This window comes from Vulpes vulpes, chromosome 8, assembly GCF_048418805.1.
Source record: "Vulpes vulpes isolate BD-2025 chromosome 8, VulVul3, whole genome shotgun sequence".
Classification (NCBI taxonomy): domain Eukaryota; kingdom Metazoa; phylum Chordata; class Mammalia; order Carnivora; family Canidae; genus Vulpes; species Vulpes vulpes.
Genome location: NC_132787.1, coordinates 40,111,000 through 40,120,208, shown reverse-complemented (window position 1 = coordinate 40,120,208; position 9,209 = coordinate 40,111,000). Strand labels below are relative to the sequence as shown.

At 39.9% G+C, this 9,209-nt stretch overlaps 1 pseudogene; it reads left to right on the top strand.

The window, feature by feature from the left end:
* Positions 1-3,952: 3,952 nt before the first annotated feature.
* LOC112917522 (COP9 signalosome complex subunit 9 pseudogene) lies at positions 3,953-8,505 on the top strand (annotated as a pseudogene).
* Positions 8,506-9,209: the final 704 nt, after the last annotated feature.

The window sequence follows — 9,209 nt, the reverse complement described above, 5'->3', positions numbered from 1 at the left end:
AACGTTTCAATAGTGGTGCTAGAACAACTGGATTTTCATATAGAAAAAAAATATTCATAAACTCTATTTCATGGCATACACAAAAGCTATTTTAAGATGAATCATAGGAACACCTGGGTGGCTCAGTTGATTAAGCTTCATTCAATCTCTTGATTTCAGCTCAGGTTATGATTCAAGTTCTTGGGAATGATCCCCACCTCGAGCTCCCTGAGGAGTCTGCCTCACTCTCCCTCTGCTGCTCCCCCTGCTTGAGCTCTCTCTCAAATAAATAAATATTTTAAAAAGGAGAGAGAATAAAAGATGAATTATAAAACCATGCATGATAACTAGAACTATAAAGCTTCCAGGAGATTGCATAGGAGAATATTTTCATGACTTTGGAGTAGGAAAATATTTTTTAAATAGGATGCAAAAAGTACTAACCATAAAATTTTTTAAATGATAAATTGGATTTATCAAAATTCAAAACTTATGCTCATCAAAAGACATCCAAAAAGTAAAAAAGTGGAGCACCTGGGTGGCTCAGTCCGTTAAGTGTCTGCCTTCGGCTCAGGTCACAATCCCTGGGTCCTAGGATGGAGCCCCATGTCTGGCTCCTTTGCTCAGTGGGGAGCCTGCTTCTCCTTCTCCCTCTGCTGCTCCCCCAGCCTGTGCTCTCTCACTTAAATAAATAAGATCTTTTGGGCAGCCCAGGTGGCTCAGAGGTTTAGTGCCGCTTTCAGCCCAGGGCTGGTCCTGGAGACCTGGGATCAAGTCCCATGTTGGGCTCCCTGCATGGAGCCTGCTTCTCCCTCTGCCTGTGTCTCTGCCTCTCTTTTTTTCTGTGTGTCTCATGAATAAATAAATAAAATCTTATTATAAATAAATAAATAAAATCTTTTTTTTTAAGTGGAAAGGCAAGCCACAGACTAGGAGAAAATATTCACTATATATACATAAATACATATATATGAGAAAGCACAAATATTCAAAGTATATAGAAAACTCCTATAAAATAATAGGAAAAAGACAAACAATAAATGTTTTTTGAATGGAAAAAGGCTTGAACAAAAACTTCATGAAAGATGATATCCAGTAGCCAATAAGCGTTTGAAAAGGAACTCAATATGCCATAAGGAAACTCATTATCTTCTTAAAATGAAGATCATAATTAAAGTTATGATCACCTAAAAAAAAAAAAGTTATGATCACCTATTCATCAAAAGGCACTATCAAAAACTAGAGAGTGGGAGAAGACATTTAAATAATAAGACTTAGGGATGCCTAGATGGCTCAACGGTTGAACATCTGCCTTTGGCTCAGGTCCTGATCCAGGATCGAGTCCCACATCAGGCTCCTGTGGGGAGCCTGCTTCTCCCTCTCTCTCTGTGTCTCTCATGAATAAATAAATAAAATCTTTTAAAATAAATAAATAAATAAATAAATAATAAGACCTAAAAAGATTTGTATCCTAATACAAAAACTCTTGTATATCTGTAGAAAGAGACAACCTCCCCCACAATTTAGCAAAATTAATTCACAAAATCCCACAGAAAACGAGGCACAAATTTTCCATGCAGATATAAAACTATCTTCAACCATTAGTAATCAGAGAATGCAAGTTTAAATTAGAACAACATACTTTCTATACCCACCCAAAGAGCAAATATTAAAAATCCTGCCAATCCCAAGAATGTAGAGCAATGGAACTCTCATCTAATTGCTGATGGGAATTCAAAATGTCATAATTACTAGGGGAAACTATCTCCTCTTGCACCTACACACCAGAAGACTTACAAAATGTAAGAAAATGTCCACCAGTAGTACAATAGATAGGTTTCTTGAGGTATTGTCATACATAGGGATACTCTATGAGACTAAAAACTCTATGAGCTAGAGCCATGTGCATCAGCATGGGGAAAATCTTAAAAATATGACATTAGGCCAAAGAAGCAAGTTAAAGAAAACTGCATACAGTAGAAGTCTACTCATATGAAGTAAATAAATAAATAATAATTTAAATGTTTGATAGCACTACTAAAATCTCTAAAGAAAAGAAAGAAAATAATTGGCACGAAATTTGCTGTGAGCGAGGAAAGAGGAGAGAAAATGCAGTTGGTAAAGGGCATGGTGGTGCATGTCTGAGGTATGATAATGTTCAATTTTTTTTTATATTCAATTTTTTGGCCTAAATGGTGAGTACATAAGAGTTTATTATTTTTCTTAAAATTATATAAATGCTTTTTCTTATATTCTTTTGCATGTTTTTGTATAATTCAAAACTTAAAAAAAGAAGTTGCCCGGTTCATTACTAACATTTGACTTTATGAGTTCTATATTATATCTTATAATTCATAATTTATAGTTTTGAAAACATGGGTGTAAAGTAGTTTTTTGAAAAGGCTGTCATTTTCTGTTGTTTTGTAAAGCTATTTTAGAACCTAAAACACCTTGGGCACCTGGCTGTTTCATCTGGTAGAGCATGTGACTCTTGATCTTGAGGTCTTGATTTCAAACCCCTCATTGAGTGTAGAGATTTTTTTTTAAGATTTTTATGTATTTATTCATAAGAGACACAAAGAGAAGCAGAGACGTAGGCAGAGGAAGAAGGAGGCTCCTCACAGGGAGCCCAATGCGGGACTCGATCCCAGAATCCTAGGATCACGCCCTGAGCCAAAGACAGACCCTCAACTGCTGAGCCACCTAGGCATCCTGAGTGTAGAGATTATTTAAATCAATCAATCAATCAATCATCTTAATTTTGGACTGTTTCTTAGTGGGTGTGATGGTTAGTTGTATGTGTTAACTTGGCTAAGCTGTAATACTCAGTTGTTCAATCAAACACTAACCTTGATATTTCTGTGATGCTTTTTATCGATGTGGTCAATGTGTACAGCAGTTGACTTTAAGTAAAGGAGATTATCCTTGATAATGTGAGTGAGCCTCATCCAAGCAGCTGAAGACCTTAAGGGCAAAAACAGGTTTCCCAGAGAAGGCAATATTCTGCCTTAGGACTACAGCAGCAATACCTGCCACAGTGTCCAGGCTGCTGACCTGCCCCATGGATTTCAGACTTGCCTGTCTCTATGATCAGATTTCTTTAAATAAATTAGTTCCATTTCTCTCAAGAATCCTGATCGATCTAGATTTTGGTGCCAGGAATTTGGGTGCTGCTGTAACAAATACCTAAGAATGTGGAAGTGGCCTTGAAACTGAGTTATGGGAAGAGACTGGAAGAATTTTGAGGTACATGCTAGAAAAAGCCTGGATTGCCTTGAAGAGAGAGGTGGAAATGTAGATGTTACTTACTGAAGATTCTGGTATGGGCTCAGAAGGAAATGGAAAGAACGGTAGACAGGCATCTATCATCTTGGAAATATATATATATATATATCATTATAAAAAGAATGTCAGCAGAAATATTAACGGGGCTTCTAATAAGACTTTGAAGGAAGTGAAGAGCGTGCTATTGGACACAGGAGGAAATATGCCCTTTGTTAGGAATGTCAGAAAATTTGGCTGAATTGTGTTATGCTGTCGGATAGAAGATAGAATTTGTAAGTAATGAATTGGGGTATTCAGTTGCGCTTTCCAATCAAAGCCTTGGGGTGCCAGTGTGGCTCAGTGGCTGAGCATCCTTCATCTCAGGTCATGATCCCGGGGTCCTGGGATGGAGTCCCTCATCAGGCTTCCTTCAGAGAGCCTGCTTCTCCCCCTGCCTGTGTCGCTGCCTCTCTCTGTGTCTCTCATGAATAAATAAATAAAATCTTTTAAAACAGAACAAAAAAGTATGAAAGCCTGGGTTTTTCCTTGCTGCTTATAGTACACAGTAATGGTAAAGAAGAGAGATACACTGAGGAAGATAAATTTAGTGCTAAGTAAAAAGGAACCAGAACTAGATGATTTGGAAAATTCTTAGCTATCCATATTAGAAAAGATGATAAAGCATGCCCTCATGTAGACACTACCCATGATGTCACTGGACAGCCCTGTGGTATGTGGCTATGGGTCCAACCAGCCACCTCAGCAGAAGCCAGGAATTGAGATGGGGTTATCTAGGAAGCTCTGCAGAGAATGGTTATGTCTAGTGGTGTGGATCCTCTTGACATCCACAAAAGACCTACAAGCATTTAGAGAATTTTGTACCAGCTTAAATACTGCCAGCCTGGACAGAGAGGGGCAGAGACAAAGTGAAAGGAGGGAAGAATGATCTTTGAAAAGGAGCTTAGTATCTTATAATGTGTAGGATAGAGTCACTGATACAGGAACCAGAACAGGCAGAAAGAGAGACCTAGAGGCTGTGTCCTCCACAAGCCCAGAAGGCAGAGAGCATTGAGCCACAGAGGCTCATTCTCAGGCCTTGAGACCTAATGAAATTTTCCCTGCTGAATTTCAGACTTGCTTGGGACAGGTGAACCCTTCATTGCTTCCATTTTCACCCCTTTGGAATGGGAATATTTATCCTGTGCCTGGCCCAACATTTAATTTTGGAAGCAAAAAAGTAACCTTCCAGTTGCATATGTTCACGGGGGAGAGAAATTTTGACCCAGGATGGATCACACCCAGAGGCTTGTCCATACCAAATTTAGATGACCTAAATGAGGAGATTTGGGGCTTTTTGAGTTAATGACATTTAGATTCTAGACTTAAAGCAGATGAGACTTTGGGAGATACTAAAATGGAGTTAACGCATTTTGCACATAGAAAAACATGAATTTGGGGGGGTTTAAAGGGAGGACTCATGTACTGGGTTCAATGGTTTCCCCCAAATTCATGTTCACCCAAAACCTGATAATGTGATCTTATTTAGATATAAAGTCTTTGCAGCTGTATTCAAGTTAAAATGAGGCCATAATGGATGATGGTGGGCTCTAATCCATTGACAGTTTTTTTTTTGTTTTTTTGTTTTTTTAATTTTTATTTATTTATGATAGTCACACATTGAGAGAGAGAGAGAGGCAGAGACATAAACAGAGGGAGAAGCAGGCTCCATGTACCAGGAGCCTGATGTGGGATTCTATCCTGGGTCTCCAGGATCGCGCCCTGGGCCGAAGGCAGGCGCTAAACCGCTGCACCACCCAGAGATCCCCATTGATTATTCTTTTGATAAGGAGTGTGTTTATAGGGAGACAGAGATACAGACACAAGGGAAAGCCATTGGTGACCCAGGCAAACATTGGAGTGATGCCACTGCAAACCAAGGAATGCCAAGGATTACCAGCAACCACCAGAAACTAGGAAGAAGCAAGGAAGGATTCTTCCCTAGAGCTCCCCTGCCCCTAGCTCCATCCCAGGAAGCATGGCCCTGTTGACACCTTGATTGCAGACTTCTAGCCTCAAGAACTGTTAGAGAATCAAGTTCTTTTGTTGTATGCCATCACACTGATGGCAGTTTGTTAAAGCATCCTAGGTAACTAATACAGCAGGCATGGGAAGTGATTACTTCTAGGTAAAGGGGGTAAGGTAGGGAATGGAACAGGTATGTTTTCTTTCTTACAGCAAATCTTGTAAAGCTTTGCTTCTCTAAATCATTTGCACCTATCTTTGACTTTTAGAAAGGAAAGTTTTCAAGTTATAGTTATAGATCAAGTAAACCTGACAGTTTATATAAAAATAAACAAACCAGTCTCACTTATGAATACCAAAGCAGAGGGTTGATCCCAGAACTGTAAAAATGATTCAAATAGAAAACAATGATTCTCCACTTCATTAGAGAAAAAAGATGACATTCTCCATAGATGCTGAAAAATAAAACTAAACATCTTTTAGTTTCTGTAAAATGCTTAAGAAAATAGAAATAGGTAGGTACTTTCTTAACATGATAGCATACACTCATCATAACCTAAAAGCCAGTATCCTCCTAAATGCACAAATATGAAAAGTAATTCCTTTTCATATTTGAAGACTTAGGAACACCAAGGAACACTTAGGAATAGGACACAGGTGTCTGGTATCATCAGGTTCCAGAAAAGATAATTAAAGAAGAAATAGAAATCTGACATATAAAAATTAGACAGGTAAAGATCAATTATCATTAAAGGCAAGTGAGAGTATAATATACTTCAAAGGTCACTCAACTTGTACTTTAAAGGACCAGGTAGTAAATGATACCTGGTATACTTTTTTCTTCTTCCTTTTTCTTTAAAACAGTTCTTTCTTTCTTTCTTTTTTTAAGATTTTATTTATTTATTCATGAGAGATACAGAGAGAGAGGCAGAGACATAGGCAGAGGGAGAAGCAGGCTCCCTGCAGGGAGCCCGACTTGGGACTCGATCCCGGGACTCCAGGATCAGGCCCTGGACCGAAGGCAACGCTAAACCACTGAGCCACCAGGGCTGCCCAAAAACAGTTCTTTCAAAAGAAAAAAAAAAAAGTGAATTTCCTGGATGGCAGAGGCAGTTGAGCGCCCGACTCTTGGTCTGAGCTCCAGTCATGATCTCAGGCTCATGAGATTGAACCCTGCAACAGTCTCTATGCTCAGCAGTCTTTTTTTTTTTTTTTTTTTTTTTTATGCTCAGCAGAGTCTACTTGGGATTCTCTCTCCCTCTGTCCCTGCCTCCCCAATTTTTAGTTCTCAGTGATACAAAAATAGCCTATAGCTGGCATTGTCCCAGAGAACATAGTTTGCAGATCCTTTGCATACCTGGAAAAAGGAAAATCAAAGGAAAATATAACAAACTCAAATAGAATTCAATAAATTCCACTTGTATATATATATATGGAAATCAAACAGGACTCATATCTACAAAAATAGCCTGTTAGAAAATACAAAGAAAGCAAAGACCCTATTTAGAATAGCAAAAAAAATAATAATAATAATAATAATAATAATAATAATAATTTTTAAATCCTGAGAATAAACTTAACAAGAAATGCAAGCTCTACAATTTACAATTTTAATGCTACTGAAGTACACAACAGAAGATTTAACAATGCAGAGGCACATGGTGTCCTTGGATTCTCAGCATCATAAAGCTGTCAAAGATAGCTCATCTGTAAATTTAATGTCATCCCAATAAAATACCAAAAGGGTATTTTTTGGGAACTAGCCTAGCTAGTTCTAAATTTCATATGGAAAAATTCCCAAGAATAGCCAGGAAATTTTTTAAAAATTAAAGTAACAAGGAAGGTTAAAACTACCATATATAAAAAACTATTCAAAGTCCTTAAAATGTGAAGAGAGGGGGTCCCTGGGTGGCTCAGCCGTTTGGCTCCTGCCTTTGGGCCAGGACGCAATCCTGGAGTCCCGGGATCGAGTCCCGCGTCGGGCTCCCGGCATGGAGCCTGCTTCTCCCTCTGCCTATTTCTCTGCCTCTCTCTGTCTCTCTATGTCTATGTGAATAGAAACAAAGATCACTAACACCAAATAGAAAATTCAGAAATAGATTTTAGAGAATTTATGAGAATTTTGCATGTTAAATAAATGATCTTGGCTCAGCTGGATATCCATTGGAAGAAAAAATAAACGTAATGCTTTGTTCACGATTAACATCAAAAGTGATTCTGACAGACAAAAGATTTCGATGACCTCATAAGTTCCTAGACAGAAAGATGAGAAGTATTTTATAACCTCATGTGAGAGAAAGTATGACACAAAATCCAGAAGCTTAAGTGAGTGTTTTTGTTTTTTTTTTTTTTTTTTTTTTTTTTTTTTTTTTTTTTTTTTTAATTTTTATTTATTTATGATAGTCACAGAGAGAGAGAGAGAAAGGCAGACACACAGGCAGAGGGAGGAGCAGGCTCCATGCACCGGGAGCCTGATGTGGGATTCGATCCCGGGTCTCCAGGATCGCGCCCTGGGCCAAAGGCAGGCGCCAAACCGCTGCGCCACCCAGGGATCCCGAGTGTTTTTGTTTTTGTTTTTGTTTTTGTTTTTGTTTTTGTTTTTGTTTTTGTTTTTGTTTTAGTATAAGCTATGCTGGGCAGCCCCGGTGGCTCAGCGGGTTAGCACCGCCTGCAGCCCAGGGCCTGATCCTGGAGACCCCGGATCGAGTCCCACATCAGGCTCCCTGCGTGGAGCCTGCTTCTCCCTCTGCCTATATCTCTGCCTCTCTCTCTGTGTGTGTCTCTCATGAATAAATAAATGAAAAATCTTTATTTTTTTTCTTTTAATTTTAATTTATTTTTGATAGTCACAGAGAGAGAGAGACACACACACACACACACACACACACACACACGCAGAGGGAGAAGCAGGCTCCATGCACCGGGAGCCGGACGTGGGATTCGATCCCGGGTCTCCAGGATCGCGCCCTGGGCCAAAGGCAGGCGCCAAACCGCTGCGCCACCCAGGGACCCCAATAAAAAATCTTTAAAGAAATAATAAGGGGCCGGGGACCCGCGGGCGGTGAGCTGAAGCCAGCAGCGGACAAGATGCTCCCCGAGGGCGCCGGGCCCTACGCGGACCTGGACGAGGCAGGAGGTAGCACGGGGCTCCTGATGGACTTGGCAGCCAACGAGAAAGCAGGTCACGCAGACTTTTTCAATGATTTTGAAGATCGGTTTGATGATGATGACCTCCCGTGAGACGCCGTCCAGGGGCCTGTGTGCTCCTGCACCAACTGCTGCGGTGGAGCTCCGCAGGGGACAATTTCAGATGGCTCTAAAGAACTCGTGGACATCACTTGAAATTAGGAGGTGATTAGCAAGAAAGAGAAGGATGGTTTTAAATATCTGCATGAAGCCCGCTAATCTCTGAATGTGATCAGCTTTTGTCCTTCAATTAAAAGAAAAAGTGATGCCATCAAAAAATAATAATAATAAAATAAAAATATAAGCTTTGTACTCAATGTGGGGCTCGAACTCACAATCCGAAGACCAAGAGTCACATGCTCTACTGACTGAGCCAGCCAGGTACCTCAAGAGTGATAAATTTTAACATGTAAAAACGTTTTACTTTGTTTTCTTTGAAACAAAGACAAAAATAGTAATAGTAATAGTAATGCCTCAGTAAAACCGAAGGGTAAGCAACTAACTCGGGAAAAAAATTTTTTGAGGTGAGGGAATCACCATTTTGGTGAGGGGCTTCAGAGACCGGTTGAAAGGGTAGGAGGACAGTTAGATTCGACGTCCTTGGCCAGAATCTTCCCAGCTCCACAGTCACCAAAAAAGTGGGGAAAATATTTTTAACTTGGGACACCTGGGTGGCTCAGCGGTTGAGCGTCTGCTTTCTGCTCAGATCGTGATCCCAGAGACCCAGGATCGAGTCTCGCATCGGGCTCCCTGGATGG